Source organism: Nyctereutes procyonoides, unplaced genomic scaffold (genome assembly GCF_905146905.1).
Source record: "Nyctereutes procyonoides isolate TBG_1078 unplaced genomic scaffold, NYPRO_anot_genome, whole genome shotgun sequence".
In the NCBI taxonomy this organism is placed as follows: domain Eukaryota; kingdom Metazoa; phylum Chordata; class Mammalia; order Carnivora; family Canidae; genus Nyctereutes; species Nyctereutes procyonoides.
In genome coordinates, this window is record NW_026575146.1 from 16,985,965 (window position 1) to 17,000,387 (window position 14,423).

A 14,423-nucleotide genomic window follows, 5' to 3' on the forward strand; every position below is an offset into this window, starting at 1 on the left:
GTTGTTCTGTATAATGACTCTGGTCTGAAAACATGTACTCGGGTGATAGAATCTGAATCTGTGTGTGCCATCCTCTTGTTCACTGAAATATAAGCTCTGTCACTTGCGCGATCAGTCCCCAGCTAGTCTCCTCCTTCAAAACACTGTATGGAGCCAAATGGTTCTCCAAGCAGGGTCCAACTGAAAAAAAATTAAAATATTGAAACAACTTCATCTCTTTTTTTGCCTTATCAAAACTTCCTTTCTGTCCAAGTGGTTCCCAATGACTAAACACAGATCATGAAAACTAAAAGATTAGTCCTATTTTTTGATGAAATACTCTAGAAGTAGTAACATTACCTAACAGAGTATGAGAAAAACAAATCAGACATAACTCACAGCTAGAAGGTGATAACAATGTAGAATTTTAGGAAAATAGCCCTAAGAGTTTTTGTTGCAATGTCATTCTTCACTACCCTGGCACACCCACTATGCCAACTTGGTCCTAAATATATGGTGGAAGTGACCAACATTTAAAATTAAATATTAATTAGTTAAAGTGAAATAAAACCCCAACTCCAAAACCACAGTAAGAAGAAAGAAGGCAGTCTTGTGAGCCAAAGTCTCTGAAGTATGGCATGAGGATAAAGCTCCTGTTTTTGAGGTTTTTTTTTTTTTTTTTTCTGATTTAAGTCAAGTAACTCTGAATCTATAAACTTGGACTGATGTTAGAGTCCAGGCTCAACATCACAGCTTTTGCTCATATGAGCTGCAAAGAGACAGGATAACACAAACAGCCAGCGGTTATTAACATGTAACAAGTAGTATGTGTCAACCCCTGTTCTTAAGTGTTGGTCACGAGTGAGCTGGAATGAAGCTATGAGATAGGTTATTTCATTATTTGTGCATTGTAAATAAGGAAACTGAGGCATAGCACCCTGAAGAAATCTCTGCTTCTCAAACTGGACTGTGCACTGTTTGCCAGAGTACCTTTTTAGACACACAGTTTCTGATTCAGTAGGTCTGGGATGGAGCCAAAGACTCTGCATCTTTGACAAAGCCCTGAGTGATAATGATATTGCTGCTCTACAGACCTCCAGTTAGAGCAGCAGAAAGTGAACTGGCAAAGGTCACAGAAGCAGTAAGAAGCAGAGCTGGGATGTGGCTCAGTCAGCCTGGCTCTAGAGCTCACACTCATCACCACTAAACTTAGCATCTGTGTCACAGATACATTACACACTAGGGTACTGTGGCCCGAGGTTAAACAAATGCCTATCACCTTTTTCTATGGCACTCTCCAGAAAACATTTGCAAACGTTTATTAACTGCCTTCCATATAATAGGCACTGTGGTAAACACTTGAAGTATAAAAAAAAACATATTCCCTGCCTCAACAGATTTTTATTTAATCCACTAGACAAACAATTGGACATTTGATTCCTTCTAATCACAATTCCATTGACTGAACATTACAGTTAGTTTAATTATCATACACAGAGAAGATAGAGCATTAACTTTCAAAGAATCAGAGTACCATAACATACTGCTAACACCATGGGTAATCAATATAATTCTCTCTTTAGGGATTGAGAAAAATATTTTTTTAGATATTACAGAGCATTAGGGGCATCATTTAGATAATTAATTATAGCTCAAGAGATTTAGAAGACACAGGAGTTTGGGTCTGATTCTATGGAATTACCTAGAAAAATAATTTAAAAAACAGAGTCCTGATAGTTGGTTTTTGTTTTTGTTTTTCTTATCATGAGGGTTTCAATCTGTTTTATAAAATGGACATTTTGCTAATTTCTATTTTAATTACATAGGTGGAACAAAGATTCTTGAATTATGTGTAAATTTCTTAGAAGCTACAGTTCACACAAAATAACACTTCCAATAAAACAGTCACAAAATTTCCATTAATCTTTATTTATTCAGAACAAACTTAGAAAGTTTTAAAAGAGTTTATTATAGGCAGCCAATTTCTACCACTTAATTTGTAATTTTTCTCTTTATCTTCCTTCTAACAAATCAAGAAAATGGAATCCAGCAGCTTGCCAACATTTTTGGCACAGTCTGCATTAATTAGAATGCTCCAGCGATTCCCAAGACGGACCTCACCAGCTATAAATATCCTGCCTCGGCTCCCACTCTCCCATCAAGTGCAAATCTTCCCATCTTGGCACATGTCCAGTGTCCTCCGAAAGACCTCAGAACTCAAAGAGTAAAAAATGCAAATGGTTTATTTTGTGGGCAGTAGGCCCCCAGGAGATGGATGCTTATGTGCTACCCATGGTAGGGCGTGTAGAGCATGCAGTCATGGCAGCCTCATGTGGTCCAGAGTGCTACTTCTCCCTTCCCCTTGTAATCAAAATATTACTCTGCAGAGGTGACTTCAGAAAAATCAAAACATCTGAGGCCCCTGGCAAGTACCACTGTGATTTCCCACCACTACCCGCTATAGCTCATTTTTAACTGCTTATGTTTTACAGCAAACAGTCACAAACCACAAAACACTTCTAACAGAATCATGTGTGCCAGAAGAGGCTGGACCAAAAGCACGGGGTAGGAAGGGTAGCCTTGGTTTGTCTTCCCATTTCCAACAGGAAGCCTGCTCTCCACTCAGCCAGCAAGTCATGGATGAAGTCAAGTGCTCACTCACGTGGCTTCTGGGCTTTCCTCCCTGTATTCTCTGTCACAGAGAAGGACACACTGGCCCTCCTTCCAGCTTTACTTGACTACATAACTCTTCTCCTTTTCTAAGTATGTAAGGAAGAAAATGCAAGATGTGGGAACACAACCACCAGAAGACAGGAGAGATGTGACAAAGAGTTATTATGGCCATTTTGGTCACTGAAAGTTTTGACTTCCAGACCTCTCCACCACAGGACACCCCCACTCTCAATCATGTTTCTGATGTCATCAATACTTTGAATCTGTCGTAGAATCCAGCCACGGTCATCACTGTCTGGAAACGATACAAGTTCACACACCTCTGAGTGTGACCAACTCCTTAACACTTCCTCCAAACCTCCATGCCTCGCCAACCACAGAAAAGTACTTCGTGTACAGGATGCTTATCTTAGCATCTCCATCCTCCAAAGCCCTATACTGCTTTGATTTGCCATTTTTTTTCATAACTCAGTCCATCTTAATTGTATAGGTACATCTTTCAAACTGTTAGCTTCTTGAGGGTCTGGGTCTTCTTATTAACCCTTGTATTTCCTTTTGCCAGTTTATCATACATAAGAAGTTCTCTGAAGTTCTGACACATGCTACAACATGGACGGGCTCTGAAGACATCAAGCTAAGTGAAATAAGCCAGTCACAAAAAGACAACTGCAGTACGGTTTCACTCAGATGAGGTATCTAGAGTCGTCAAATTCATAAGAAATAGAAAGTGGAAGGCTCATTGCCAGAGCCTGAGGGGAGGAGGGAATGAGGAGTTGTTTCAAGGGTATGTAGAGTTTTGGTTTTACAATATGGAAAAGTTCTGGAGATTGGTTGCACAACAAGGTGAATATCCTTAACTCTACTGAACTGTACACTTAGAAATGATTAAGATGGTTACTGTCATGAGTTGTTTTTTTTTTTTTTTTTACCACAATGATAATACGCAGAAGGTCGGCTGGTAAGAAGTGCAGGCACTAATTATTTGAGAGCTTACACTGCTCTGTGTGGAGTGCTTAGTTATCTCTAACCACCACTCTACCAAGTTGTGGCTTCATCAGGGTTAGAACTGTGGCTTGGACTCTGCACACCCATGGCATATTGCGCCCTGCTTTCTACATGCAAATATTAACCATTTTACCCACTATGTGTGACAAATGAGTCAAAAAGTTGTAAGAGCTGTATTTTATATGCTGAGAAACTTACTGGCTATATGACAATATAGCCACCACCACCCATTCTCTAGGCAATGGAATTACAAAGTATATGAGACTTGCTTGCATTTGATGAACATACTTTCAAAGTGAAAATGAAGCAAAAACAGGACAAGTAATCACACTGTAGTATTATGGAGAACATGATCAACAGGAAGAAGCAACTCATCCTGCTTTTAAAACAGTTTTCAGACTTCTTGGAAAGGAATATGACTATTCCTCCTCACCTCAAAAACCCACTCAAAAATATGTCACGCTGGTAAAATTCCCACTACCATGCAATATAATTTTCTATGTTTTCCCTTATAATACTGAAAGAGTATATTATAGCAAAAATATCTATGCTAGAGAAAAATATAAGTTCTTGGCAAAATCAATGTATTTTTAATAATTTCATGTGATAGCAACTTTAAGTTGCTCTAGCATGACTGCCAAAATTCTGTTTCAGGGAAGGTTTACACAAGGGGCACTCCTAAAGCTGTCCAATACACCAAGAAATTCACACTCTCTGGCTCAAAGTCATTTGCATGTCTAATACACATTTTCAAGTATTGAGGTTTGATTTTGGATAAAATGAGAATTAATTCTGAAGTTTATCACTTTATTTCATTAGTAGGCCTCCATGACTGATTTGTATTTGGCAGGTGTTAACTAATTTATAATCCCGTACATAATTTTCATCTTGTACTACATTGAACCATTGGCAAAAAAAAAAAAAAAAAAAAAAAGTGCTGATAAGAACATAGTCTCTAATAACCATGATATATCTACAGGGCGTATCCAGGGCTCATACCTTAAAAACAATTTCATTTTTTTAGTAGTCTTTATTTATTTTTTTAATTTTAAGATTTATTTATTTATTTATGAACAGAGAGAGAGAGAGAGAGAGAGAGAGAGAGAGGCAGAGACACAGGCAGAGGGAGAAGCAGGCTCCATGCCGGGAGCCCGACGCGGGACTCAATCCCAGGACTCCAGGATTGTGCCCTGGGCCAAAGGCAGGCGCGAAACCATTGAGCCACCCAGGGATCCCTAGTAGTCTTTATTTCTTAGAGCATTTTTTAGGTTTACAGCAAAACTGAGTAAAAAGTAGAGTTCCCATAGATCCCCTTCCCCAACACACACAGAACTTGCTCCATTACCAACACTCCACACCAGAGTCATGAATTTGTTGTAACAGTGACCCTACATCGACACACCATTATCACTCAAAGTCCATAGTTCAAATTGGGGTTCACTCTTGGGGTTATATATTCTATGGGTTTTGGTAAATGTATAAGGACATACATCTACCATGACAGTATTAACAGAATAGTTTTTCTGTCCTAAAAAAAATCCTGTGTTCTATCTGTCCTTCCTTCTCCCCAATCTCATGCAACCACTGATTTTTCACTGCACTGATAGTTTCCTTTTTTCCAGAATGTCATATAGTTAGAATCATATAGTATATAGGCTTCCAAGATTGGCTTCCTTTACTTAGTATTATGCACTTAAATTTCCCCCACGTCTTTTCATGGCTTGATAGCTCATTTCTTTTTAGCATGGATGGACCACAATTTATCCACCTATGGAAGGATCACAGTTGCTTCCAAGGTTTAGTAATTATAAATAAAGCTGCTATACACATCTGTGTGCAGCTCAATGTGTAGATATGCATTTTTGACTCAGTTGAGTAAACAGGAAGGAGTGTACTTCCTGTGTCATATGGTAAGAGTATGTTTAATTTTGTAAGAAATTGAGTTCAAAAGTGGCTATACAGGTGTGCCTGGAGGGCTCCTTGGGTCCTGGGATCAGGCTCTGAATCAGGCTCCCTGCTTGGTGAGAGGCCTGCTTCTCCTTCTCCTTCTGCCCTCTCTCCCCTGTGCTCATGTGCTCTCTCTCTTCACTCTGCTCTCTCTCTCAAATAAATAAAATATTTAAAAAAATTAAAAAATTAAAAATTTAAAAAAAATGGCTATACCATTTCATTTCCACCAGCAAAGAATGACAGTTGGTGTGGCTCCACATCCTGTCGAAATTTGGTGTTGTCAGAGTGTTGGATTAGGGCTATTCTAATTAAGTGTGTAATAGTATCGCATTGTTTCAATTTGTAATTTCCTAATGGCACATAATATTGAACATCTTTTCATATGCTTATTTGCCATCTGTGTAAATTCTTTGGTGAGGTATCTGTTCATGTCTTTTGCCTAATTTTTAATCCATTTGTTCATTTCATTGTTGGGTTTTAAGGATTCTTTGTATATTTTGGAGAATAGTCCTTTATCAAATGTGGCTTTTGCAAATATTTTCTCCCAGTCTCTGGCTTGCCTTCTTATTCTCTTGACATTGTCTTTCACAGAGGAGAAATTGTTCATTTTAATGAAGTTCAGCTTATCACTTATTTATTTCAAAGATCATGCCTTTGGTGCTGTATCTAAAGACTCATCACTATACTTAAGGTCATCTAGGTTTTCTCCCATGCTACACTCTAGAAGTTTTATAGTTTTGTGTTTTATACTTAGGTCTGTGATCCATTTTGAGTTAATTTTTGTGAAAATTATAAGACCTGTGCCTGGATTTTTTTTACATGGATATTCAGTTATTCCAGGACCATATTTGTTTAAAAGGTTATTTATTTTCTACCACATTGCCTTTTCTCATTTTTCAAAGATCTGCTGACCATATTTATGTGGGTCCATGTCTAGGATCTCTATTCTCTTCCATTAATCTATTTGTCTATTCTCCCACCCACACTATACTGTATTAATGATTGTAGCTTTACAGTATGTCATAACATTAGGTGGAATTTTTTTTAAAGATTGATTGATTGATTGATTGATTCATGAGAGACATAGAGTGAGAGAGAGAGGCAGTGACACAGGCAGAGGGAGAAGCAGGCTCCAGGCAGGGAGCCCAACGTGGGACTCCAGGATCAGGCCCTGGGCCGAAGGCAGGCGCTAAACTGCGGAGCCACCCGGGTTGCCCAAGAACTGGATAAAATTAACAAGAGTTTCATTTTTAAAAAGAAAATAATAATACATCATGTGATATAAAATTGAGTTTTAAAATTTGACTACTTGACTAAAATTAACAACACAATTCTTCAAAACTACCTATTGTCAGACTATGTCTATTGTTTATAACCAAAATACTTAGAGGAAATGTAGAAGCTCATTCTTTACTTCTGATATCTATATTTTGCAGAGTATAGGCTACTGGATACTTCAAACACAAGTTTTGGAGTAAGACAATCCTCGGTAAAATCTTGTCTTGTCTGGATGAGTTGCTCAAAAAGTCTGATGCTACTTCCTATCTATAATGAGGACAATAATATTGTCTGCCTGGTGGGGCTTCTAAAGAAGTCATGGAAGCAGACAGTCATGGAAGCAGTACTTAGTACAATGCCAGGTTCACAGCAAACACTCATAGATGTTGACCATCATTATTACCACTAGTTCCTGATGTCATGAGCATTAGAGTATTTCTATGATTCACAGGCAGCCACTTCAAAAGCAGCTGACTTAGCCAATTCCCTAAGTCAGATTACTCTACTGCATTGCCCAAAACTCTTCCAGTGGCTAACCTTCTCACCAAGGTAAAACAAGCTCTACAATACCCTATGCAACTTACTCCCATTTTGACTCCCTTATAACTTCCCTTCCTCCTCTTGCTTCACACCCCTTGCTCCAGCCACGCTAACCTCCTTACATTCCAACCAGGTCCTGCCTTGGTTCCATACCGGGCTCTCCCTCTGCCTGAAATCCCTTAACAAATGCTCTCCTGAAATATCACTTCATGAGAAAGGCCTTCTTAGCACCTTATACAAAAGAGCACCCCTTCCAACACTCTCTATTCCTCTTACTCTGCTTAATTTTTTGACAGAGGACATATACTTACTAGTTCTTTGTTTCTATGCTTATTAGCTATTCCCTAAGTAGAATGGGATCCATTCAGGTAGGCATTTTTTCTGTTTTTATTTTCTGCTACATCTTAGCACCTAGAATTATGCCTGGCTCAGAGAGGGGATTCACTGACTTTTTGTTCATGTAATTAACTGTATGAAAAAATTTGGAGAATATTTTTTCCTAGGCCCAATAACTTCAGAAAATCTGATTGTCAGGAGGTAATGAATGGTATCTCATTATGTTATGAAGACATAACATGATGACTTAGTTCATGCATGGGTGGGTTCGTTAGAGTTCAGGAGTAGCTTACTGAAGGTTCTCATTTGAATATTTATAAAATAACATATTTTATACATTTGCAATATTTTAAAAAGTATTATTTCTTATTATTTAGGTAGTGCTACTCAAAGCATGGCTGCTGGAATGACACTTTTAGCATGACCTGGGAGTGCAAAGAAATGGTGATTCTCAGCCTTTACTGCAAGCTGACCGGGCTGACCCAGCCCTCACACAATTCTGATGAGCACTACAGCTTGAGAACCACTGCTTTAAGGGTTACCTGAATGAGTCACTTGATTTATTTGAATTCCTCTTATAAATATATAAGGATATATAATATGTCCTAGATTCTAAGTGTAAAAATCATATAACTGGTTATTAACAGGGCCTCTCAAATTAAGTTATCTTTTGCCATCTATAAATAATAATTAAAAAAACCCACCTTGCATGGTTTTAGAAGTTCTGATTTGTTTCTGCCACACATGTGGCTATAGCCTAGCTACTTGCCCTTTAGAGATCTCCCAAGTTTGGCACCTAAATTCTTCCTTGTCTAATCTGAACACCCTAGAAACGTGAAGAAAGTGAGTTTAATTCTCTTCAAATTCTTTCTTTCAGGCACAGCTTTTAAAATATTTTGTAACCAGGGATTTTATTTTCCCAAAATGAAACATGTTGTAGAAGGGTTAATTAATATGTAAAACTAGTTAAGTATGCAACTGCTCTGGCTACCAAGGGTTGATTTGGTTTGTCCACTTCTCTTTCCCTGACCTGCCTTCTTCCTCCCACCTAGTTGAGGACACCAGGCAGGACTCACAGTTGTAAGGTTGGCAAATCCCTGCTGTAGGGCATAGTTTCTCAGAATGTAGTCAGCGCTGGGATTTCTGGGCCTCTACCCCCAGCCAACTGAATTAATAAGCACGGAATGAGTATCCACAGATGGCTCTTCTGCACACTGGAGTGAATCACTGTTCCAGAAACTCTAACCTGTCATTTTTAGTAAAGAAAAATAATCATGTAAGCACCCTGCCCCTACAATCGTTCCAAATAACCCCAATCAAGGTACTACATTCATTCCAACACTGAAATTGCCAAGATGCTTTAAGAAGTGAAGTTAAATAATTTTAAATAAAGTATTGCTTCCAGAAGTTAAGTATACAGAAATTATGATGAAAAGCTTACTACATTTATAATTTTAAATCATTTAGTAAACGTTTATTGTCACTCTTCTAGGAGACTTGGGGGGAAAGCTGTAATAAACTGGACAGATATCCTGTCCTCAATGAGAAGAAGTATATGCAAAGGAAATGAAGTACATATATAAAAGTGGTAGAAGGTACAAGGAGATGATTGAAAAGGAGATGATTCTTCCCAGATCTGAAGATGAAGGGATGACTCTTTGTAGTTCAATTTTAACATAATTAAGAAGTCTTTTTAAAAATATTTTATTTATCTACTTGACACAGAGAGAGAAAGCACAAGCAGGGAGAGTCAGAGAGAGAGAAGCCGGCTCCCCACTGAGCAGGGAGCCTGATGGGGGAGCTCTATCCCAGAACCCTGGGATTGTGCCCTGAGGAGAAGGTAGATGTTAACTGACTGAGCCACCCAGGTGCCCCAACATAGTTAAGTCTTAAAGTTGGCCTGGTATAACGCATCTCTCCTTTCCCTATCCCTTCCGGATTCTATATAATTAGCACATCCCCCTCACATAACATGCAAGGCCCCAGGAGAGCTCATTCCTGGTCTGGGGGTGTGTGATGGCACCCCTGTCAGCCACCTGGTGCCCCAGCAAGTGGTACCATGACTAGTCTCCAGCCCTGCAAAAATACATACAGCTAACAGTCAGTGGGTTAATGAGAACAGGATGATCAGAGAGTGGTCAGATGGAACTCTCTGAGGTCTATGCAAGTATAAACAGTCTTATCATGGAGCACAGAGTCATCTAAAGGCACTAGCTATGATGGTGTCATTTACCATATTATGTACATTTATAGGAGTTTATCTAATCTCTTGTTTGGGTTGAAAGAATTACACATTTCAATTAAAAATACGAAGTGAGGGACGCCTGGGTGGCTCAGCGGTTTAGCACCTGCCTTTGGTCAATGGGCATGATCCTGGGGTTCTGGGATCGAGTCCCATGTCAGGCCCCCTGGGTGGGGCCTGCTTCTCTCTCTGCCTGTGTCTCTGCCTCTCTTTCTCACTCTGTGTCTCTCATGAATAAATAAATAAAATCCTTTAAAAAATATGAAATGAATATTAAACATTTAGCAGAATATTCTGAGAGCCTACTTACAGTGAAAAAAGAAATTCTTTTTTTTTAAGATTTTATTTATTTATTCATGATAGACACACAGAGAGAGGCAGAGACACAGGCAGAGGGAGAAGCAGGCTCCATGCAGGGAGCCTGACGTGGGACTCGATCCTGGGCCTCCAGGATCATGCCCTGGGCCGAAGGCAGGCGCTAAACCGCTGAGCCACCCAGGCTGCCCAAAAAAGAAATTCTTAACTAAAAGTATCATAGTCTAGAGAGACAATCAACTGAAGGTGACAATAATTTCAAAATTATTCATAATAAAACTGAAGATGACTAAAGACAATTTTATAATAAAATAAAACAGTAAGATTTGCTTTTAGTCTTCAGGTAGATACCATTGACAAAGATGGCAGAGTCAGATATATTAAGAAACTGATTAAAATGTGTAAGTACAAAGGATAATTATTCTGCTGGTATTATTAATGTTCAGATGATAAATATAAAAGCTTGATTTTGCTCTAAAGAAAATGAATTTTTTTAACTTTTGAAAATAAATTAAATCCTATTGAAGAACTAATTCATGCATTTATTAAAATAACAAATCTAATTTGTTGATCTATAAATATTTAAAAATAATTGTGTATAATTACAATTTAATCATATTTAATGTATTTTAACTCTCAAATATATCCTGTTTAGACAAAATATATTACATGGTTATCGTTTTATAAACAATAGATATAATTGCTTTGAACTTTATGTTTGAAATTTTACATAAATTTTGCATAAACTGTATCTTACTGAACATTCCTTTGCAATTTACAACCTATTATAAGAATAAAATGCTGATTATTCATTCTACTTTTAAAGACAACTGTTATTGCTATCTTTTCATAAATTCCAATGGTCCTATTATGGCCATCTATATAGATGTCTCCTCATGTACTCTGAGTTCCAGAATATGTAGAGATCTGTAATTTCATTAATTATTATGAAGTTGTGAATTGCTATCTCTGGTAAATCAATGGACATTCCCACCATCAAGTATGAAAGTACTTCTTGCCCTATATACTAACCAATGCTTGGTATTGTCAGACTTTTAAATATTGGCCCATCAGGTAGGCTACACTGATAAAATATTGTTGTAATACTAATTTCTCTGATCATTAATGAGAACTTGAACATATTTCCACGTGAATTGATCAGTTTTCTCCTAAATGTCATTTTATCCTCTACTTTGGTCTCTCCTATTTTTGTACCCATTAAATTAATCAATATTATTTTTTACACCAATGCTCATTTAAACTTGTATTTATCCTTGTATTTTTGAGCATCATCTCTCATATCCCATTTTGTCACTTTGAGTTCAAACCCATTCCTCGCTGTTGTGAGTACTTCAACAGTTCTTTCAGACTGAGTACAAATACTCTCAGTGTTCATCTGAAAGTGTCTTTATTTCCCTCTCACTCTCGAGCAATATTTTTGTTAGGCCTGTTGGGTTTGGAGCCATAAGTTAACAAGTGTATCCCTTGGCCATTTGATATTATTCCAATACTGTTTTCTTCTATTATTCCTGCCAGGACCCATTTGAATTACTGTTCTATTATAAGTAATCTCCTTCTTCAATTGGTTTTAATATCTTCTTTTTTTCCTTGATCCTTTACTTTCTTTATAAAGTGAATTTATTTTTGTTCATCTTGATTAAGACCAATTGTGTGTTTCTTTGTTTTATTATGCTTGGGACCATGTACTCTTGAATCAGAGGACTTACACATACTGGAAAATTTTCAGTATTCTCTTAGAAAACTGTCTCTTTTCTATTCTGTATTCTCCTGCCATGAAACTCTTATCAGAAATATGTTTGGCCATCTCTTCCAAACTTTCAGTCTCCTAAAAGCATTGTTTTACATTTTAACCTGTACCACTTTGGACAACTCCTTCATTTCTATCTTCCAGTTGACAATTTCTCTCTTTGGCATTGCCAGACTTGCTGTTTTAACCCATCCACTGAGGACTTTTTTTTTTTTCATTCCAATAGCTAAAATTATGTTCTATTTAACAGCTATTCTTCTATTATGGTTGTATTCTGTTTTAGGTTTCAATTTTTTTCTTTTATGCTTTAATTAACATCAAAAGTATTTGTTTTGTGTTCTGTTTCAAATTGTTATTTTATTTTCTCAAGTTTCAGGGGAAACCAATCTTCCAGTTTATGGAATATACTTACTTCTACTCAAGACAGAATGTCTCTTTGTTTGAATTGTAATGTTTGATGATGTGTGCCCTTTAAGAGGGGGTGATTCCCTCTGGAAGCGACCTGCCATGCCACCTGAATGTTCTCTAGAATAGCTTTTATGTATGCTCCACTTGAAACATCAGATGCACCATAAATCGGAGTCCAATACTTATATTAACTTTCCATTCTGGATCACATGGGTACTGCAGAGTTTTAGATGGATCTCATTTTCCCCCATGTATTACATCTTTTCCTATGTCTCATATAATCCTCACTTACTGTATATAGGAGAGAAATTTACTTATACTTTACAAAGTCATTGCTATTATTTTGTGCTTTCTGTCACACACAGGCAAAAAGAATCCTGTTATACCTTTGACTATTTTTTTTAACATTTTATTTATTTATTCATGAGAGACACAGGGAGAGAGAGGCAGAGACACAGGCAGAGGGAAAAGCAGGCTGCAAGCAGGGAGCCCGACATGGGACTTGATCTCAAGACTCCAGGATCACATCCTGGGCCAAAGGCAGGCGCTAAACCACTGAGCCACCCAGGCTGCCCCCTTTGAATGTTTTTTTAAAAGATTTTATTTATTTATTTATTTATTTATTTATTTATTTATTTATTTATTTATTTGAGAGAGAGAGGCAGAGAGACAGAGAGCCTGTGTGTGTGCAGGAACCTGGGAGTGCACAGCAGTGGGGAGGGGCGAAGGCAGAGGGAGAAGCAGATTCCCTACTGGGCAGGGGGTTGGAAGAGGGGTGGGTGCTGATCCTAAGACCTTGAGATCAGGACCTGAGCTCAAGGCAGAGCCACCCAGGTGCCCTCAGGCACCCCTACCTTTGAATATTTAGATTGGAAAATAGACTGAGCAGCCTGGGTGGCTCAGCAGTTTAGCGCCGCCTTCACCTGGAGACCTGGGATCGAGTCCCGCATCGGGATCCCTGCATGGAGCCTGCTTCTCCCCCTGCCTGTGTCTCTGCCTCTCTCTCTGTCTCTCATGAATAAATAAATAAAATCTAAAAAAATAAAAAAATAAAAACAAAGATTAAGGGAAATACATTAATATTGGCAAAATAAGAAAGGAATCGCCATTCTTGCTAAATGAAAGCATTTTGAAAATGGGTTGTAACACGGAAAGACAGAAACATCATTCACACTGCGGGTGTTATTGACATTGTAATGTGTTGTCTTAGCACTGGCACACGATTAAAGTTGCCTCTAAAGTTCTCTTTTGAGAACTTTTTTCGTTTTTTGAAATTTCCCTACATCATCAGAAACATAATAAACCAAAATGTATTTTAAGAAAATAAGAAATAGGGATCCCTGGGTGGCGCAGCGGTTTAGCGCCTGCCTTTGGCCCAGGGCGCGATCCTGGAGACCCAGGATCGAATCCCACGTCGGGCTCCCGGTGCATGGAGCCTGCTTCTCCCTCTGCCTATGTTTCTGCCTCTCTCTCTCTCTCTCTGTGACTATCATAAATAAATAAAAAAAATTTAAAAATATATATAAAAAAAAGTTTAAAAAAAAAATAAAAAATAAAAAAAAAAAAAAAGAAAATAAGAAATAGAAAAAGAAAGGCAAAACCTGGGAGGGATATAGATGCATCTTAATCATATATTTTGACCCTAGCTCAATACATCATATTTCCAGCATTCTGCTTCATCTTAATTAATTAAATTTAAAAATAACTAAAATAAAATACCATGACCATGGTCCTGACACCTGCTCCAGCCCTTCCCTTCATTCTTAATTTGAAAGCCCTGTTCTATTGTATTTATTAAATGTATTCACCTCAAATTTTATAGCCAAGTGCCATCCTTCTAATGATGCCTCCTTCTAGTAATCTAGACTTTACATGAATTAAATATGTACATACTGAGCCCCTTCCCTGCAGAGGTCGGCTACACAAAAT

General features: G+C 37.9%; 1 protein-coding gene across 2 annotated transcripts in view; it reads right to left on the minus strand.

Moving 5' to 3' along the window:
• Positions 1-14,423, minus strand: part of PRKN (parkin RBR E3 ubiquitin protein ligase) — a 1,295,055-nt gene that overhangs the window by 848,445 nt on the left and 432,187 nt on the right. The window lies entirely within an intron of this gene.